Here is a 22,628-nt window from a genome sequence, read left to right as displayed (position 1 = left end):
TTCTGGGCTCTGGGTCCTAGGAAACTAGCTATCCACAAGACAAAATAAATAAGAAAAGAGTTCAGAGCTGGGAGTTCAGGACAGCGTGACCAAGCGCTATGGGTACCAGGAACTAAAAACTGACCATAAGATAGATTGAATATCTATTTTGAGCTGGGAGTTCAAGTTAGCGTGCCTGTGCACCCTGGATACCAGGAACTTGGCGGATTACATATAGGCTCTTAGAGAATAGCCTGTTCCTTGTGATAGTAGATGCTGATGAGGATGTGGAGAAAGAGGAACACTCCTCCATTGTTGGTAGGACTGCAAGCTGGTACATCCACTCTGGAAATCAGTCTGGTGCTTCCTCAGAAAATTGGACGTATCATTACTTGTGGATCCAGCTATACCACTCCTGGGCATATACCCAGAAGATGCTCCAACATATAACAAGGACATATGCTCCACTATGTTCATAGCAGCCTTATTTATAATAGCCAGAAGCTGGAAAGAACCCAGATGTCCTTCAACAGAGAAATGGATACAGAAAATGTGGTACATTTACACAATGGAGTATTACTCAGCTTTTGAAAGTAATGAATTTGAGAAATTCTTAGGTAAATGGATGGAACTAGAAATTATCATCCTGAGTGAATTAACCCAATCACAAAAGAACACACATGGTATTTACTCACTGATAAGTGGATGTTAGCCCAAAAGCTTGGAATAGCCAAAACTCAACTCACAGACTTCATGAAGCTCAAGAAGAAGGAAGACCAAGTATGGATGCCTCTGTCCTACTTAGAAGGAGTAACAAAAATACTCAAGGGAGCAAATATGAAAACAAAGTATGGGACAGAAACTGAAGGAGGGGCCATCTGGAGACCATTCCACCTGGGTATCCATCCCATCTACAGTCACCAAAGCTAGACATTGATGTGGATGGCAGGAAGTGCATGCTGACAAAAGCCTGATATTGCTGTCTCTTTAGAGGTCTGCCAAAGGCTGACACATTCAGAGACCAATGCTCACAGCTAGCCACTGATCTGATCAAGAGTCTCCCAATGGAGAAGCTAGAGAGAAGACTGTAGGAGTGGAAAAGGTTTGTGGCTCCATGAGGAGAATAACAATACCAATCAACCAGAGCTCCCCAAGGTCTAAACCACCAGCCTGGGAGCACATAGGGAGGGACCCATGACTCCATCTGTACATGAAGGGGAGGATGGCCTTGTCAGGCATAGGTGGGAGAGGAAATTCTTGGTCCCATGAAGAATGAACACTGAGTGGGGGGAAATTTGAGGGTGAGGAGGTGGGAGTGGAGGGGTAGGTGGGAGCACATTCTCATAGCAGGAGGAGGTGGGATGGGATAGGAGGTCCCTGGGTGGTTGGGGGAATGGGGGTAACGGGATAAAATCTGAATTGTAAATATAATATCCAATAAAAATAAATTTTAAAAACAGAGGACATGTGATGTTTGGAGTATAAAAAGAACTTTGCAGACAATGATACAAGCTGAGTTAGGCTCAGTTAAGACTTAGCTGTGCAAGGCTTGTTGGTCTCAAGTCTTTGCTAATCTTCACTTCACTGAGAGAGGCACAGCCGAGAACTTCAGTTCCTGTTGGCCCTGGTCCCTCTTACTGACTTGTGCCAAGGTTGAGGCCTGGCTGTCTCTGCTATGTCATACCACCCCTACTGCTTACCTGACTACCAAACTGAACTGCTAATATGTCCAGAAAGCGTTAGTGAGTGAATTGAGTTGCTGCTGCTAACCTATGAACTGAGCTTCAAATTTCCAGGCAACACCTATGGGAGTTGCTCCCAGGAACCCTTCTTAAGCAGGTTCATTTCCCCTGCCTGTATCCTTTCTTTTCTACTACCTCTGATGGGTGGTGGACTACAAGGGACGTTAAAGCATTTAAGAACCCTCATTAAAAATAAGGTTTGAAATGAACTAAAGTTACAGTTGCAGAAATTTACCTCCTCACCAGCAGAGAATATGGGTTCTATTTTCTCCACAGATCTTTTTCAAGAAACTTGGCTAAAACTTTTTACAATAATTCAATAGGTTGCAATTTTTATGCTTTGAGACAAATGTCTCCCTATATAGCCATGGCTGGTGTGGACTTCCTGAGTAGGCTGTTCTCAAATTTGCAGAGATCCCCTTGCCTCTTCATTCTGATTGCCAGAATTAAATTTCAGTGCTACCAGGTGTTGGGAGCCGAGTGAGCATTCGCCATTCCAAGATGGCGCGGGCATCCTGTCCTCCCACTAGTAAACAACTGACTGCACAGGTGCAAAAGGCAAAAAGCGCGCCAAAGTCACTGCCCATCCCAGGGCGTATTATGGGTAATGAGTGAACAGCCAATCAGAAGTGAACACGTCACTCTAGGGCACATATAGCAGTGCCTTTTCCGGGCTTTCCGTCTTTCCGCTTCTGCTTATACAAGAAGTAAAGCCTTGCTGTAGTAACCACCCGAACACTGCCTCACGTGTCTCTTTTCGCGGGCGAAGGGGACACGGAGGGGCTCGGAACAACCAGGCTCAGTGGATTGCAAAAAGAAAAAAAAAGTTTTTAAATTTTTGTTTTTTATTTTTGCTGTCAGGGAAGCATAAGTTTATGAGGTGTGACAAAGTACCACAAATTGGATGTTTAAAAAGATGTGTTGTCATCATATTGGAAGTATGATGGCCACAGTGAGAATGTTTACAGAGTGATTCCATGTAAGGACTTTGTGGGTGATGTGTGCAGACGTCTCTCTCTAGTCCTCTTCTCAGTGGTCTTCAGGGCTGTTGACAGGATTCACCCATAACAAGGTTACAGGAAGTTACAGACCTCCTACTGACACTCACTGCAGAAACACTTTTCTATCTCTCTTCCTGGCAGGAATCTTGATGATGGAGCTCCACAACCTGATGAAAATAAAGCATGTCTGGGTTTCTCACAATTGAAAAGCAATAAACACTTAGCTTACAGTGTGATGAGGTGATGAATACAAAAGGAATCTTTTTCTTCCCTTACATCTACCTGGTAGTTTAACACTACCCTCTCCATGACAAGAAACAAAATATAATTTACTCATTGCTATCTACTGATCCAATGCTAACATTCAACTGTGGTAAATTTAAAATTAAATAACTATATAGTACTTGGGTCCTTTATCAAGTGTATCTACTAGATATACTTATAATTACATAAACAATGAGTAATAAAATCATGTTCTAGATATTAAAGTTATCCAAAGGAAAAAAAATCTAAACACATCAAAATATATGTATACAAAAAATATATACATACACAAAATAATGAAGAATTGCATGATGTATTAATTTTTTTTCATTTTAGTAACATTGTACCATAGATTTAATACCCATGTTTGTAATATATTGCAAAATATGAGTTTGTGAATCATGTAGGCCATTCTGGCTCTTACCTGTTCCCTGGTCAGTTTCAGTTGTGTGTGTGTGTGTGTGTGTGTATTCCTTTTTTGTGCTACAAAGATGGTTCTGTGGCTGCCAAGCAAGTGTGAGAACCAGAATTTGTATGAGTAAATCTTAAATGCTAGGTAGGCTTGGCTGGCTTCTTGTGATCTCTGCTCAGAAGGCAAAGTAATTCTCAGAGCAAGCTGGAAACAAACAACCAACCAAAGAAGAAAGAGTGTTCAGCTTGTTTTTAAATTTTGGTTTAGTCATTATGGACCGTCACATAATATAGTGCCACCCACTGTTGGGCCAAACAGGAGGTCTAATCTCCATTCCACCTCCACCCTTCAGTCATGTACACAGGTGGAGGGGCGAACAGGCCCTAGAGAGATTTACATACTAATGAGGTACCTGAAGGCCAGAGGTGGAGCTAATTAAACATTCCTCCCCAGCCCCTCCCCCTTCTCCCCTCCCCTTTTAACTCAGGTCGGTCCTGGGTTTGGGGGGTATGCATCCAGATCCATCCACGATCGCCATGTGAATAAACCGGTTTTGGAAACCCAAGGGCTTTCTCGTGTGTTGGGGCCATCAGAGACACACCTATAGGTACATTTCCTCGGTGATTTAAATCCAGTAAAGTTTAAAATACAATTAACAGGACTGAGGCCACAGGGTGTGAGCTCAACTCCACAGAAAAGAACCATGAGTAACTTTAAAGGCTAGGATGGAGGATCTTAGGTGTGTGCATGTGTTAGTTGAATTTACTCAGAGAAAGGACACATTTTCTCTCTCCTCTGGATAGGAGATTTTTGACAGGCTCTTAGACTCCCAACCTCCCAGAGAAACTAGAAAATAAGTTTCCTATCCTCTCGATTAGTACAGTTTAAAATGATGGCTCTAAGTTGTTTTGTTGATGTTTTTGAGATACAATGCCTCCTTGTAGTTCTGGTTGACTTGGAACTAGCTTTGCAGCCCAGGCTGGCCTTATACTCTCCCACTCATAGCAGCCAAACCTTGAGCAGTCAGATTATGGGTATAAACCACCACACTTATCTCTTCAGGGTCTTGGGAAAGCCATCTTTGAGTTTTAGTCATGAAGCTTTTGAAAAGATTCATATTCCAAAAAGAACAAAGCAAGGATTAACAAATCCAACTTCCTAAATTCTCTAAGAAAAGGAATATGAGGGATTTAATGGCAAGAAATCTTTCCCCTTGACTCTGAGAAAAGAAAAATGAACACCTTTGTAATACACACAATCAGAATAAAAACATCCAAGTTCAATTATGTCCCCACGCCCACACAGGCCTACTCTTGAGAGGAACCTGCTTTTTCACACTCAGGTGTTCTATTTTAAAACTGTGATATTATCATCATGTTGAAAAACATATTTATTATATGATTCTCAGGCTTTAGAGCTACAGACCCACAGCTGAAACCTATAAAACATACATATTCTTTCATTGCCCAGTAGTGGGTGGTGAGCATGCTAGTCATGGTAGGATGACAAGCTGTTAATAATCAACAGTTGTTTGTGGTGAAAATCAGATTCCACCAAAAGGCTAGATGCAATCCTGAAAGAAAAACGACAGAGTAATCTTGAGTTTTTATGAGGATGACTAAACACTGGAAAATCTCATGTGACAAGATAAAAACACACTTAAATATTAAGAGGCTCCAATAAACCCCTAAATCATACACAAACTTCTATATACCATTTAGAGTAGTAGATTTACACACTATGAGGAACTGAGGGAGTTTGGGATTTGTAAATTTGCGGTAGTATAGAAGGGTGTCTACCTTTGCTTTCAGTTGCAAATGCTAGCTGGACTTAAAAAACAGAGATAAAACATAGAGGGCCCAACATTCTGAGGAGGTTTGGAAAGAACAGTAAACCACATGTTTTATAAGTCAGAATGAAACTTTGGAAAACAATGTTACTCCTGAAAGTTACTGAGATCTGTAAAGCTCAGTTCCTAGAAAGGACACCACCTGTTGTTATACCTTCTGTAAGGTAATTAACTGATGAGAACTTCAGTGACTATGGAGGGGTTGGAATGTTGCAGATCCTGAGCCTAATTACAACTTATCTTGGGCATCTTCAGCTCCCTGAACAATCATTTCTTGTCCATATCTGTGTTTGACCTATCAACCTTGTAATTAGCACATAAATCCTTTTGGACTATATTAACTTAACAAAGTCATAGCTTTCACCAACCTGAACATTAAGAGTCCAAGAATGACTTCAGATGTCAGATGGCCTCTGAGATCTATAACTAAGATTTCCCTACTTTTCTGTGATCTATTCATTTGAAATGTCAAAAAATATATTTTAAATGTGCCTTGATTTATGACCCATCTTTACTTTGTTACTCTTGAAACATCATCAAACTGGAATATGAGGTTTAGTTGGGGTAACCCAAATCTGTGTTACTGGGGCCTTCTGTCACTTATATTTTGCTTTAGAATAAGTTATCCTTTTTCCCTTTAAAGTGTGAGTTGAATTTTTACTTTGAGTGCTATGAGTTACTTCAAACTTAATCCTATAATTCCAAGATTACTTGGTTGTTGATGTTACTGTTTTACTATGCATGGTCATTTGAATAAAAATGGTCTCCATAGGTTCATATGGAGTGTCATTATGTGTAAGGATTAGGACTTGTGGCCTTGTTGGAGGAGTGTGTGGCTAGTGGTGGGGCTTTGAGGTTTCAGAAGCCCAAGCCAGATCTACTGGCTCACTTTCATTCCCATTGTCTGTGGATCAGGATGTAGAATTCTCAGGTACCTCTCCAGCACCATGTCTGTCTCTGCAGTGCCATGCTCCTTACATGATGACAATGCTGTCTCTTCACAGCAATAGAACATGGACTAAGGCATCATCTCTATGTACTAAGCTGTATTTCTGCCATGCCATAAAACCAAGAATATTGGTTATCACAACTTCTCACAATAAAATAAGAAGTGTAAAAGAGAATTACCTACAGAGCAAATTAATTTACATTTACAATTGTTTTGAATACAAAAGCAACATTTATCTAATCCCAGTTTCTATTTGTACCAATATTACCAGGAATTCTTTAAAATCCTTTATGTATCCAGCAAGGTACTGGGGAAACTAGAGGGCCCCTCTTGGCCATCTTAGTCTTGTTAAGAAATGAAAATTTAAGAATGAACTCAAATGGAAACTCAGGTAATTGCCTGGAGGAGATGAAGAAAAGAGAAAGAGAAACTGTTTGAACTAAGTATGCCTGAATGTCAACCATATGATAGAGATATTGTTACACGCTGGGGGGGGGAGGGGGGGAGATTTAATCATAGAGTATAACCTTAAGGGTTAGGTAAGTCCAGTGTGCTGGAGATAGAAAATGAAAAGGAAGTTACATTTTTTTAATAACTCAGAAAAATGGGCAAAATTGCCATGTTTCCACAGCATTGTATGATATGCTAGGAGTGGGTATTCCTGGAAGGAAATCACATTATCTTATCAAAGGGATGATTATTCCTCCTATCTCTTTAGCAATGCTGATGATGGTATTGACATCCTGATGTCTCTTGACAGGTAATTGGCCCAACTAACAACCTACATCTTCATTAAAGTCAAAAATTTAATTCTCTCGTCAAAAGAAATTCCTTTTCTTTAACAGGCTCTCAATAAGATCGATATATATAGTAAAAGTAATATCATTCATTTTACATATATTATTTTGCTCCAGAACACTGAAGAATCAAATGTATATAATAGACTGCTCACAAAAAGTAGAGACAGATTCCTGTTTGTCTTGATATTCTCAAGGTGGTTGACAAGCATGTTTGATATCACTACACCTAAAAATAACATTATTCATTCACAGTAATATCAAGAAAACAAAAGAAACAATACAAAACAAGAATCACAGTTAAAATGTTATGTTATAAAAAACAAAGCAAAGTTTCAGAAGTGGCCCTTGGGTGCAGTGAGGACACAGAATGCCAAGTTAATCTTAATTGAGGCCAGTGGTTCACCACTAACGAAGCAGTATTTTCTTCTAGCTCCTAGCTAGTTGAGCTCCTAGGTCAGTAAATCAGGTTATATTATAATGATATAACATTAATTGTATGTAGCAGATGAGTATATTGGTTGATATCAGAAATCACATCTATATCTCTAGAGAAAAACAGAATTGTAAGAACTACATTGGATATGAATATTTACTGGTACAGTTTCAAGGATAATTAGTTGATATGTAAGTAACAGTGTTTATAGCTTATTAGTTGTCAAGTAACTAATTCACTATGAAATTATGGTTGCAATGGGATATAGGCAGTCAATTTAATAGAAATAGAATTCATTTGTAGTATCTACAGTTTTTACATTCAGCTATAATACTGCTGCTGGCTAGCCACACAAACTGTGTGCTTGTAAACCCACAAACAGCAATGCCAGTAATAAAATTCAACCACTTGTCAGTTTTTGATAGCAAAATTCTCACCATAGTACAGCTTTTGTTTACTGTTGACTACAAGTAAATTTAATTCAGCAAGTGTTGGCCTAGCTGACCCTAGTCTAGTGAATTGAAATATACTAATTGCACACAGAAGGAAAAATAGAAAAATATAAGCAATGATATGCATATATATTTAGGTGCCTGTCTTATCAGTGTTCTATTCTGTAAAGAGACACCATAATCATGGAAACACTTAAAAAAGGAAGCATTTAATTGGAGCTTGCTTACAGGTTCAGCAGTTAAGTCCATTTTCTTTGTGGAAAATATGGCATCTCTCAGGCAGCCATAGTAGCTGAGACGTCTATATTAAGATCATCAGGTAGCATGGGTTTGGCATGGGTTTCTGAAATCTCAGAGCATATCTCCAGTGGCATACTTCCTTTAACTAGGCCACACTTCCTAATCATTTCAAATAGTGCCACTTCCTGGGGACCAAGCATTCATGTCTAAGAGCCTATGGGGGACTTTATTTTTTGATACGGTTTCTAGGTATAGCTCTGGCTGTCCTAGAACTCATTCTGTAGACCAGGCTGGCCTCAAACTCAGAAATCTACCTGACTCTGCCTCCCAAGTGCTGGAATTAAAGACATGAGCCACCACTGCCCAGCTTGACATTCTTCTTATTCAAACCATCAGAAAGCCTAAAGCTATGCTTATTTAAATGTAAATAAATAGGAAATCATTGTCTATATCAAAGACAATGCATTTTAAGCATTAAATGCTCTGAAAGATCAGTTTTAAAGAAAAAATGGCAACCAAGATGTATAGCCAGAACCTACCATTCATCCTTTATTCTTTCCTTCTCTTTATTTCCACTCCTGGATGATTGTATGTCCTCCTTCCTTTCTTTTACTTCCTTCTTTTCCATATTAGTCTCTTGTTTTTTTTTTTTTTTTTTTTTAAAACACTTACTGCATATTTTGCTTTTTTTTTTTTCATGGCTATGAACAAGTATCCAACAAGAATAAGAATGGGAGGATTTCTTCGGGAGCATGACATAGGTCACAATTCATAATGGCAGTAAAGCTAGCAGTATACAGCTCCCAACTGTGGTAGCAGAACATTCTCAAAAACACATACCACCCAACACAGGACAATCAGATTAAAGCAACATGTTCAAACACTTGGACAAATGGAGGACATTCAAATTCATACTATAATATTCTGCCTAGGCTTAATGGGCTTACAGCCATTTCTGGACAAAGAACAAACACACAAAATATAATTATTCAGCCCACAGCTAAAAGTCATCACTGTTCCAATATTGTTCAAAAGTCCAAATTCTCTTTTGAGGCTTGATGATATCTTAACTGTAGGAGCCTTTTACAAAGATTCTTCTTACACACAATAAAACAGCAAAAACATCCCCACTCTGAAGGAGACATATTAAGGAAATACTGGGACAAATAAAGACATGAAGCTATCAGAAAAAATACTAAATCCTTCATATTCATATCTGGTATCTGAGGGACTATGAACCTGCCACACATTGCCTGCCCTTAATGAATTCTTGCATCCTTGGTGCAAGTCTCCATACAACCCCACTCCCTGCACTCTTATATATTATCTGGGTAAAATACTACCACCCAAGGAATGACTCTGTGAGGCCAGCTTAAGATGTAGCCTGGCCTACCTGTGGATAAGTCTGAGGAAATACTTTTCTAAGCAGATCTCTTTATTCATGCACTATCTTGTCACATTAAAACTAATTTAAATGAGTTTGTCTTTTCAGACCAGAGGCTTCCCCATAGTAGTACTTTACCCTCCAAGCGTCTCTTTTGTTCTAGTGCTTATAGAGGACACATTATTACTCATTGTGCACATAAAACAACAAAATTTTACCATAACATCAATTGTCTGCAGCCACAAAAAGTAATGAAATAGGTCCTAATGTTTGAAGCAATACAAGTTTGATACAAATATCTAGAAATTAATGAAAAGCATCAAAAAATGACATGCATCAAAGAAGTAATATTAATCTGAGCTTTTCCTTGGTGACTATTTTCCAAACTCTCCAGCTTGATCAACTGAAATCAGTACACATAGTATATTTAGGAATATACATTTAAGTTTCTGTCAATGTTGCAATTCATGTGGTTCTTAGCACAAAAATATGAAGCATTACCACACTGTTATTCATAAATGAAAACACAGTTATCAAAATGACTATCTTAGATAAAGACAACCACACTTTAAAATTTAGGCAAGGTTGCCACCTCTCCTTCTGGTGTAGGATGACCACAATGCATTGGATCATTAAAATTCCTCTTGCTCTTTGCATCTATTCACATCTCCACATGGCTCACTCAGGGGGTCACTGGTAACCTACAGTTCTGCTCCCTAGAGTCTTACATTTGGTGCATTGCCCAGGAAGTCGACCTCCAGCCAGAACACACTAGAGAGTGGTGAATCTGAGGTCTCGAGCAGGTGTTTTTACCTTCATGTGTACATGTGCATTCAATGTACAGAAGGCTAGAAGAAGGCATTGGATACCTTGGAAGTAGAATTATAGATACTTGTGAACTGCCAGGAGTTGCCATGGTCATGGTGTCTGTTCACAATAAAAGAAACCCCAAGATAGAAGAATGGAAAGAAGGAAGGAAGGAAAGAAAGAAGAAAGGAAATTATATGACTAAAGCATTCCTTCCTTCAATAGCATTTTGAATATAAAGGTACTGAGGACTGAACATATAAACTTAAACATCATAAATGGGTAAGCTCTCCTATCTACCACCAAGCTTCAGGTTTTTCAACCATCGCTCCAGCTCATGTGATGCTCTTTAGGAAAGTATACACATTAAGTATTTGAAAATAGACACCACTGATATTGAATGATAACAAGGTCCAGAAGACTCTCTGGAGGATTTCTAGAATCTTTCTGTTCTCAAGGAATAGATTAGAGACTTCTACTTGCATAAAAAGCAAGAAATGGTGATTAGGAAAAAAAAATACTCCCAAAGGAGGAGGAGGGCTGTATGAAAGAGATGAGATGGAAAACCACTCTGCCATAAAGAACCTGGTCTCTTCTTTCTCATGGCCACCCATCATGGTCTATCTTAATGGTGTTCCTGGTGAAACTTGGATCCTCACACTTACTGGCAAGTACTTTACCAACTGAGCCATTCCCCCAACTCTGTTTAGTCTTTTCTTATAAATAATCTCTCTGCCATAGACAAAAGAGAATTGAGACATTTTCTCTTCCTCCATCTGGGTAAAACTATGAAGATACTGTTTCCTTTTCCATGGTCAGTCTGAGTCTGTGGTAGCAGTGAGCAATGGACCTCCTTGCGTTCTCTTTGCAGTAATGCAGAGTAGCTTCAATGACAAGTGTCCTCGTGTGCATCAATACATTTGTTCATTGCTACCACTCTACAGCTCAGCTGGATACTGCTCAACTAAACTCCTCGTATATTCTCCCTCTACAACCCAAGATAAAGGAGTGGATGCTCCCTGGAACATTCTAACTCAAAATTGCAGAGGCCCAGAACAATGGGACAATCTGTGAGACCATCTTCCAATATTTACAAAATGAAAGCAAGACTTGAAGGAACACCAAGCTTAACCTTTTGGAGTAGAAGCAATACAGCATGACATCAGAGGAGATTCCTCAGCTACTGAATAGGAGTGAGTGTGGAATGTTCACCTGTAAATATGCAGATTACATCACTGGAGACCAACCTGTCACCTTCTCTCAGCAGCACATGCCCATCTTCAGGAAGATGATGGTTTGGTAAATCCTGCACAATCACTTACTGTTACAACGTCTACCTGATTACTGTGGTCACCACCCTAGTGAATCTGATCAGTTTCAGGGACCATTTTGAGCCATTTTGAGTTGCATTCCCTCCTGAGGAGTTTCCCTTCAGAGAGCATGAAGGGTGGAATGGTTCAGGGTTTCAATATTGGAGGAAATTTGCAAAACTGGTACCAGTTCACCAAGGATCAGTACATTGCCCTAAGAGAATAAATAAAATCTCACCATTGTCAATAGGATACATCATTACTTCAGTTACAATCCTAGCAATAACACAAGCCCTGAACTCCTCCCTAGAAAACGGAAGAATTTAATTGTAGCTGTAGTTACAGAGGTGAGTGTCTTCAGTGTGTCCTGAGATCTGAACTCCAGCCATGATTAAACAGCCAGCACTTTAACCACTGATACATCTCTGGCCCCTTGAACAGCTCTTTGACCTGCTTTCAAAAGTATAAAGATGCTTTTTCAAAAATGTGAGAAAAAGAGTTGAGACATATTACTTGTTTTTTCCACTGAAAATATTAACAAATTGTGCAAGTGTATTTAATACCAATGTTTTACTGTAAGGAAAAATGTATTTTTTTTGTAAAAAAATAAAATTAAATTAAAGAAAAGCTATGTAATCTCCTTTCCTCTATTATTTACTGTGTTTAGGGACCTGTGTGAAGATCTGTTAAAATAACAGGGAACTTTTTTTTTTTTTTGATATTTTGCAAGCTACATTTTGCCTTCATTCAGCTTGACATTTTCAGCCTGTACAAAGGCTCAGAATAAAGGTTTATAAAGTATGAAGTGGCAGAAACTAAGATGAGTACTCAGGCTTAGTCATATCCCTAATAGATCCCTAGTAGAATTATCAGTGATTCATATTCTCTCTCTCTCTCTCTCTCTCTCTCTCTCTCTCTCTCTCTCTCTCTCTCTCTCTTTCTCTCTCTCTCTCATTGTGTGTTATCCAGCAGGGACAATGACTTGGACACAGGTTTGGTCCAATAGAAAGTCTTTATTAGGTAGCCAGCAACTACACTGTGTTATCAGGATCCCAGTGGAGCACCAAGCATTCTTAAGGTAAGCTTGTATGTAAAGCACAAACAACAACAACAACCAACCAACCAACCAACAACAACAAAAAAAACCCCTATACTCTGAGGTGACATACTTCAGTTAACAAGAACAGTTAGCTAGGAGCAGAACTAAAGAAGCCAAAAAGCAAGGTGAGTTCACTCAGAGACTTTGCCAGAAACTTGATGGATTCAATCTTTGTTTTTGTTTTGACAGGTGGTACTGTCCACATGTTGAGTTTTACAGTCTGAATGGTACTTCTATCACAGCATCATTTAAGCTAATGTCTGAGACTCTCTCTCTCTCTCTCTCTCTCTCTCTCTCTCTCTCTCTCTCTCTCTCTTTCTAATGTGAATATGTTTTTTGTTTAATCCCAGCTGTGAGATAAGAGACTGCTTGGCAGCAGGTGATTATGATATGTCTTGTGCATTTGCAGGGGTGTGATTTTTGCCAATTAATTCTGGAGACTCTGGAAAGTCCTGAGAGGGCCTGGGAAACATGCTTCTCCCCAGCTGCTCTTCCTGGTTCCAGTTATGGTTTGTCAAGAGTTCCTGAGCAAAGAGAAGTTGTCAGCCTTAAAAACATGCATATAAGCAACATCGCATAAACTGAGCTAGTTATATTTAGGGAAATGTATGTATACCCATATATATATATATGAAATTAATAAAAAGAAGAAGATAATGATTTTGAAAGAGAACAGGGAGAAGTATATGGGAAGATTAGAAGAAGGAATGGGAAAAAAGAAATGTAATCATATTATAATCTCATAAAATATTTAAAGTTAAAAAATATTTTATTACTTTTATTTATTTGTGTGTGTGTGTGTTTGTGTGTGTGTGTGTGTGTGTGTGTGTGTGTGTGTGTGTGTGTGTTTGAATGTGACTTTGTGCAGGTGCACACAGAGGTCAGAAAAGGACACCAGGTGTCTTAAAATTGATATGGTGTCCCTGTCTGTGCTAAAATATGAAGAGATTTTCTTTGGAAGAGCCATATAAACACACACACACAGAGAGAGAGAGAGAGAGAGAGAGAGAGAGAGAGAGAGAGAGAGAGAGAGAGAGAGAGAGAGAGACTCAAGCAAACATTAAAATTTTAACATGGTTTTGAGTACATGGTAGCTCTGGCTGTTCAGCCTGCAAGTCTACATTCAGTCTACAATGACTCATTTGCATATTACTGTTGAGAGTTTGGTAAACAATTATGGTAAAATATTTACTTCATTTTAAATTGAATTAGAAATGTGCACTGAAAAAAATATACTTTGGTGTTTGAGAAAACAGCAGTAGAACTATCATTTACTTTCCCTCCCTTGTCTCCTCTGAGCAGATCATAAAACATTTATATCCAGGAGGAAGAAACATCTTAGCTTCAAAGACTGCAACAAGAATCTAACAATCTGGCTTTACTTAGCAGCCTCCAGTTTATTACCACTGGATCATATCCTCTGTGCCCAATCATACTTCTGCATGGCTTGCCATAAAATACATAGGTTTCTCTATCTCTTTGGGTTGTCAGTTCTCTGTGTCACACAAACCTTTGCATTAAATACATCTGTGCACTCTTGTCTTATTATTCTTTATTTCTATTGTGGCACAGCAGCAATTAATCTGGAAATAGGCAAGAAAAAGCATTTTCCATGTAATTGGAACCTCTTCTAAAATCTTTTGTCACATTTTGCAACACAGTTGCAAGGACAATAAAGAAAGAAAGAATCATTACTATAAATTACTGGTCACACTTTACAGAAAAGCACTGTCTGTGGAGCCTTAAACACAATATTTTGCAGGGGGATCAGTGGGGTGTGGATGGGGGTGTGGGTGGGGAGCTCCGAAAGGGAAGCATCTTCAGGCACAAAGAGAATTGAGATTTAAGATAGTTGGACATCTCCTCTGGGAACTGTTGGTCCTCCTGTATTTTTCCCATTTGGCTTATATATAAATGTGAGCAGGGCAATGGGCCAAGGCAGACTAACACTGGACCTGGGAAGCAAAAGCACACTCGGAACACAGATAAAATCAGTGGGATGACCAAAAGTAATTCCAAATGAAGACAACTGGAACATACCAAGAGCAGGAAAAGATGTAAGGGACTATAGAAGGATTTTAATTTAGAAACATAACTGTTCTGGCAAGGAATCACTTCCAAAACCATCTGTGTGATCTGATCTGGCTGGAATACAGAGATACCCTTAGTATACACATATAAACCCCAAACAATGGTATGTTTAAGGGAGGAGCAGACAGGATGACAAATCAGAAAGATTTGACAGTGTAAGTCAGAGATAGGATACTCTCAACGCTCACAAGCACAGACGTGAAGGAGGGGCTACTTAAGAGCAGGGGAAGGAGTAGGAGGGCATTTCAGTGAGTGCAGTTCAACTGAATTCAGTTTACTTCAGTTTGGAGCAGTTCAGTTCATGGAGATTTGAGGCAGTTTTTCCAAGCAGAGCAACTCAGAGATCAAGAGAAGCCAATTTGAATCAAGTCAGCTTGGAGAGGAGTTTGAGCCAGACTGGCTGAGTTGAAACAGCCAGTGGGGATGGGAGAGGGGGGTTCTGGAGTGGAAACCAGGAAAGGGGATAACATTTGAAATGTAAATACATAAAATATCAAAAAAAAAAAAAAAAAAAAAAAAGAAGGAAAGAAAAAAAGAGCCAACCTGAGTTCAGAAAGTGCTAGGAAGGGTGAGCTTATTCAGCAGTAAGCCTCCAAGATCATAATGGCATCTGGTGAACATAAGTTACATTTACAATGAAGAAAAAGTCATGAGTGAATTAATTACTAATAGATTCTCAAACAAGGCATTTCAACATTTTCAAGAGATTCAGTTCCCTGATAAGCTTTCTGTAGTCAGTATATTCCAACACAATGGGTATATTAAAAATCATTCGTAACCTACCACAGACTCTCCATTTGTTTATTTGAGATTCTATTAATAAAAAATATTAAGCGATTACAGAAAGCTGCACCTAGCACAAAGCATACATATTGTCTCTGTCTGTCTCTCTCTCTCTCTCTCTCTCTCTCTCTCTCTCTCTCTGTGTGTGTGTGTGTGTGTGTGTATGTGTGTGTGTGTGTGTGTGTGTGTGAATCTCACCAACCACCTCAGTTCACACTTAATGTTATGTGCCAATACATGGTATTACCAATACATGGTATTACAGCTTTCTCTGTCAGTTCAGTTCAGTTAACTATTTACCTGCCAATGTAAAAGTAATTCAAATTCAATCTCTACAACTCCTGTTTTACAAGAAAATTTGTGTTTTAATTATTAATGTAAATAATTATTTGTAATAGTTATATATACTTTAAGTTAACCCACGTGCCACTATTTTGGTTAGAATTCAATGTTTTATGTGTTACTTATTAATACAATTTCAAAAGATCATTCTGTTAATATTTTTCTAAACATTCTGGTGTTTTATTGCATTATTTTGCCTAGTGAGAGGATTTTAGATATTCCTCCAATCTCTCTATCATATATATATATGATATATAATATATATATATGATATATATTATATATCATATATGATGATATATATGATTGAGATATATATATATATACATACATACATATCTTAGATAGGTATATGCAGTGTGTGATGTGTGATGGTTTGAATATGTTTGGCCCAGGGAGTGGCATTACTTGTAGGTGTGGCATTGTTGGAGTAAGAGTATCACTGAAGGCATGAGATTTAAGACTCTCATCCTAGCTGTCTGGAAGCCAGTCTTCTCCTATCTGCCTTATGAAGATAAGAACTCTCGGCTTTTTCAACCCCACTATCTGCCAAGATGCCGCCATGCTCCCACTTTGACAAAAAAGGACTTAACCTCTGAACCTGTAAGTCAGCCCCAGTTAAATGTTGTCCTTTTAAAGAGTTGCCTTGGTCATGGTGTCTTCTCACAGCTGTAAAACCCTAAATAAGAAACAATGGGTATATTACAAATTATTCATAGCATAACACAGATTCCCCTGTTAATTTTTTAAAATACGCTTGCTCCAGGCTAGGCTCTGTCAACCCACCATCTTCTCAGCTTCCACGGCTAGCTAATGCTTTTCCCATAAATGCTGGGAGCATCTGTGATCACTCCACACTGACCATCCAGCCCTGCAGTTGGCTCCCCTGACCGCCAATGACTACCCCCACCCCTGTGGTTGTGCCCTTTCTCCTGTCCACCTGAGTCATTGAGGATGGAAAACACCAGACAGCCTTATTTAAAACCAGCCAGATAACATAACCACTGGGCATGAAATCTATTGTCCTAAACTCACCAGCTATCTATATCAGAATTCTTCCAGCGGCAGCTCTGCACCAGTTCTAATAACCCCCAGGCTTACATGGTGTCCAAGCTTCTATCTCTAAAGCCTGGATGAAAAGCCCCTTTCTCTGACTCAACTCCTTCTCTTCCTCCTGGGACCTGGAAATCCTTCCTTATCTTTTGCCCAGTGATTGGTTTCTCCTGTCTTTATTGACCCAAATCAAGAAACCAGTAGGAAACTAGATTTTCGTTATCAGCTCCTCCCCCTACACTCCCCATTTGTTTATTTGTGATTCAATTGATGAGAAACATTACCTGATTTACAAGAAGCTGCATCTGTCTAGTAGAGGCAGGCAATTAAACACTACTATCAGTACCTCTATCTGTATCTCCTCTATCTCTGTTTGTATCTTTGTCTCTATCTTTATTCTTATCTATATCCATACACATATATATGCATAATAGTACATCTATTGTAATGAAAATAAATGTAAAACACTGAATGAAAATTAATTCATTCATAAGAGATACGGAAGATTACTATGCAAAAAATATGTTAACTTAGGCAATAATTTTATTCAGCCAGTATTTATAAGCTAATATTTTCATATCAAAAGCATAAAATTTTAGATCATAGATCAAAAACATTGACCTTATAAGTTCCAGTTTCATGTTAAGTAGAATATTTGAAAATGAATAAAATTCAAATGTGTAATGAATAACATAATGTCAGCTTATTATAGTAACATACTAATATTTTAGTACTATATATTAGATTTCAGTTATGCAAATAAGAAAAAAGAAAAAAATGTATGATATAGTTGTATGATATAATATAATTTTTTTAATAATATTCAATGCCAATTCTTTATTTTAAGATAAAATTTGGTGCTGGACAAATGGCTCAGTGGGTAAGAAAGCCTGCTACTTTTTTAATGGCTTTGAGGTTAATTCCCAACAGAGAGAGAGAGAGAGAGAGAGAGAGAGAGAGAGAGAGAGAGAGAGTAGGAGAGAGAGTTATTAAGGAGAAGATCTGGGGATCTTTTTTTAATGGTAATAAAATATATGGATGGATCGCAATGTCTTACTTTAATAATTGTATACATTGAGAATTTTAAGTCAGCAAAACTATTTCTCTACCCCCGATATTTTAATTTTGTTTTTACTTATTTGCTTTACATTCTGCTCACTGGACCTCCCTGTCACACCCACACACAATCCTTCCCATATTGCCCCCTTCTCTCTCTTTTCTGAGTAGGTTGGGACCCCCACATGCCCCTCACCCTGGCACTTCAACTCTCTTCGAGGCTAGGGGTTTTTCTTCCACTGAGGCCAAACAAAGCAGCCATGCTAGAAGAACATATCCCACTTACAGGCAACTGCTTTTGGGATAGCCCCTGTTACCCACATGAAGCCCAAGATACACATCTACTACATATGTGCAGGGAGGTCTAGGTCTGGCCCATGTCTATTCTTTGGTTGGTGGTACAGAACCTGAGAGCCTCAAGGGTTCAGATTAATTGACTCTATTAGTGTTCCTGAGAAGTTCCTATCCCCTTCCAGGCCCACAATCCTTCCTTCCTATTCTTCCATAAGAGTCACCAGGCTTCATCCACTGTTTGGCTGTAGGTGTCTGAATCTGTCTGAGTCAGCTGCTGGGTGGAGCTGCTCATAAGACAATATGCTTCTCTCTGCAAGCATAACAGAGTATCACTAATTGTGTTAGGGATTGGTGCTTGCCCATGGTGTGGGTCTCAAGTTGGGCCAGTTATTGCTTGGCCATTCCCTCAGTCTCTGCTCCATCCCTGTCCCTATATTTCTTGTAGATAGGATAAATTTTGGGTTGCAATTTTTGTGGGTGGGTTGGTGTCTCTATTGTTCCACTGAGGTTTCTGCCTGGTTATAGAAGTTGGTCTCTTCAGAGTCTATATCTCCATTGTAGTGAGTCACAGCTAAGGTCACCCCCATTAATTTTGGGGCAATTTTCGTATCCCATGTTTATGTCTGGTTCTGGAGATGCCCTGCAACCCTCACATGTCAGTTAAAAATTGCCATTCATTTTCATGGCCATCTACCTATCTCTCTTGTGCTTCCTTCCCCACACTTGATCCTGAACCTCCAATTACCCTCTTCATGCCTCCTCCCTTTCAGTTCCCTCTCTTTATCTGTCTTTATGATTATTTTATTCCCCCTTGTAAGTGAGATTCAAGCTTCCTCACTTGGACCTTCCTTCTTATTTAGCTTCTTTGTGTCTGTGGAGTATGGCAAGGTACCTGCATTTTATGGCTAATGTACACTTTTATGTGAGTATATACCATTCACGTTAAGGAGGGGATCTTAAAATAAATAAATAAATAATTATTAAAAACAAGTTAGCATGGCCAGTGAGACACTGTTGCTGAGCTTGATAGCCTGTGTTAGGTCCCTGGGATCCACATGGTAGAAGTGAACTGACTGTCACAAGTTTTCCATTGACCTCCAGTAATGTTCCTTGGCATGTGTATACACATATATACCACACAAAAATAAGTGATTTAAAATGTCATACAATTTAAAGACAATAGTTGATCCAAATCAATCTTATACTCACTAACAAAAGATGAGAAATTCTCTGTTAACTGCAGGAATATAATGCTTTACAAGATCATAAAAATTTATTCTAGAAGTCTTAAAATATATAAGAAATAAAACAGAATTGCTAGAAGACATTTGATACGTTTCAAAAACTCTTCAAAAGGAAACTTAGAAAAGAACTATCAAATTTAGCTTCACACATCAACTTCATATAAACCTCAAACCACCTTGGAGGAGAAAAATTTGACTAAATCAAATTAACCTGTGTCCTTGCTTGGGATAAATTTTCTTAATTGATAATGTCGATGTAGGAAGCCCTAGTCCAATGTGGGTCATGCTGTTCCTTGGTGAACAGGACTGGGTTGTAAAAGGAAGTTTTATTCACCTGATGTAATTGTCATCTTCAAGGCTTACTGCTGAATAGGCTCAGACTTTCTAGCTCTTTCTCAATTCTGGCTGGATGGTTCAACATAGCTCTCTTGGCCCGAAACTCTACTCCAAGCTGACTGACTTAAATTGGCTTCCCTCAGCTTCTTGTTGAACTGCTCTACTTGGAAAAACTGCCTCTGAATTTTACGAACTAAACGGTGCTGACTCCATGAACTGAATAGAAGTGAACAGAACTGCATGAACTCAACTGAATTCAACTGCATTAAACTGAACTATACTGAAGTGAACTGATCTCAACTCACCTACATTGCCTGAATTCAACTGAACTGACTCCCTGTGCTGCTCTTAAATAGCTTCCCTCTCCTGTGCTGCTCTCATGATAGTTGGACGAATTCTTTCGCTGACTCATTCTATCAAATCTTTCTCTGACTCATCTCTTTGTCTGACCCTCAAGTAGATGTCACTTTCAAATAGGGCTGCTTCCTTCGACAAATTAATTTTACTTTAAAGGTGTGCACTAAGGGTGTGTCTGTATTCCAGCCAGTGAGATTAAAAGAGTGAGGCATGCCTGCATTATAGCTTGATCACACAGACATAGGTATTTAGATGTGATCCCTTGCCAGAGCACCCATGGAATGATACCTGAGCAACCACAGGGAGTGAAAGGCAGCAAGCAGCATCCACCCATGGTTTCTGCTTCAGTTTCTGTCCTATCGGAGTTCTTACCCTAAGTTCCCTCAACTATGGACTATAACTAAAGTTCTAAAACGTTCTGTGTTAAGAAAAGGAAACAACAGATACTCTGAGAAAACATTCTAAGTTCACAATAGAAAACAATTGTCCAGAAGTTGAATAGTTAGAATGAAATAAATACAAAAAAGTAAAAATAAAATCCAAAATGTCACCACTAAGCAAACAGAAACAAAACTGAAATGAAATAATTTAATTTTCTAAATTAGTAAATAGTTTAAAATACTTAATATTGAAAAGTAGAGCTACTACAGTGACATAACCTCTCAGGTACTATTCCTCATGTGGTGTCTGAATTCACTGGGCATGCACTATGAAAATACAGCATACATGAGTTAATAGTCATTTCTTTTTCTCAGTTTTAGGAGTTTGGAGTCAAGGTGAAGCTGTCACAAAGGTTAGTTTGCACTCCTACTTTCCTCACATACCTATTTATCCCCAATTCTTTGCACACTCTTTTCCCAGGTATCCCATCTTCTCTTTTTATAAGAACACTAACTTTGATAGTACTCATACGAAAGGCCTGATTTTACTCTAACTGCTTCCTTGGAGATCCCATTTCTAAATACTGTTACATTCTGAAGCCTTAGGAGTTAGGGCTTTAACATATATCTTTTGCAGAAAAAAAATTTACAAAGTAAAAGTTGCAAAATTAAAAACAGCAACAAATAAGGAAGACAATTCTCTATTAAAATACAGAGAAAGGCCAAGACTCTGAGCTGAAGGCCACCAATTCTGAAGCAGAAGATAATTGGGAGCTAAAGACAGCTATCGGCCATCTGAATACACTAGCTGACTTTATCTAAAGCAAGAGCTATCTTTCTCCTCTTTTCAAGGTAAGAGACAATTTGGCAATTAAAAGAAAGTTCTCATTGAACAGATGTCAATTTGAAAGTGAGACATCGTCAACGGTGGAAATATTTCCACCATGAAGCTAAACATTGCTTTATTCCCCATGACTCCACCCACCAGAAACCATTGTTTTAGGCATTGATCTATATAATCGTGTTTAAGCAGAATATATAGAAGCAAAGCAGTGAAGACCAATTAGTGCTATTTAGAAAGTAATACATTTGTCTTACAGATGCTATGATGACTGAGGAGATAACCAGGGCAACTAGGACTTTAAGACATGAATTCAAAAGACAAGTGTATGAAGTAGGGTTCTCTCAAACAAACAACAACAGAGACAAAAACAGGATTACTTTCAAGTTATAGCCTAGTAAAGAGGAATAAGAAGCAGAGGAGAGAGGATGACCAGAAAAATAATTCAAAGGAGAGTCAGGATTAGGAAAAATGCATTTGGAACAAACCAGCAAATAAGCAGTTGTACAATTCTCTAAATCAAGAAAATGGGAGTGTAGTTTCCTCAGAAATTTATCTGCCCACATTGATGGTCTCAAGGTTCTTATTATACATTCATAGAATCCAGCAAGATGCAGTATACATAAGAAGACACAATACATAATTATCAAACAGAAAACAAGACCAATTTTTCAAATCCCTTTTTACAATGTGTAATAAAATTTGTTGACAAAGATCTGTGTCAAGAATCAAGGTGTATAAATCTTTCTTGACAATTAAACAATAATTGTTATTTAATGTAAACTGGGTTATTCATTTCTCCCTCTTAAAACTTTTGAGATTTGGTATGTTGCTCTTCTAATGCTAAATACTGGCCCTGGTTGCCTCAAGGATGAGGAGAATCTCACATACACCAAATGATGCTATGTAACTTTGCTTCTTAATTTAAAACTTTTGGTTGAATAAAGTTGCCTATAGCCTGTAGCTGGGCAGAAGAGAGGTAGGCAAGGCTTCAGTTCTCAAGCTTGGGGTCTGAGGATGAAACTAGGAGGAGGAGGAGGAGGAGGAAGAGGGAGGAGGAGGAGGAAGAGGAGGAAGAGGAGGAAGAGGAGGAAGAGGAGGAAGAGGAGGAAGAGGAGGAAGAGAAGGAA

Source organism: Arvicanthis niloticus, chromosome 15, assembly GCF_011762505.2.
Source record: "Arvicanthis niloticus isolate mArvNil1 chromosome 15, mArvNil1.pat.X, whole genome shotgun sequence".
Taxonomy (NCBI): domain Eukaryota; kingdom Metazoa; phylum Chordata; class Mammalia; order Rodentia; family Muridae; genus Arvicanthis; species Arvicanthis niloticus.
Note: the sequence above shows the minus strand (reverse complement) of the source record.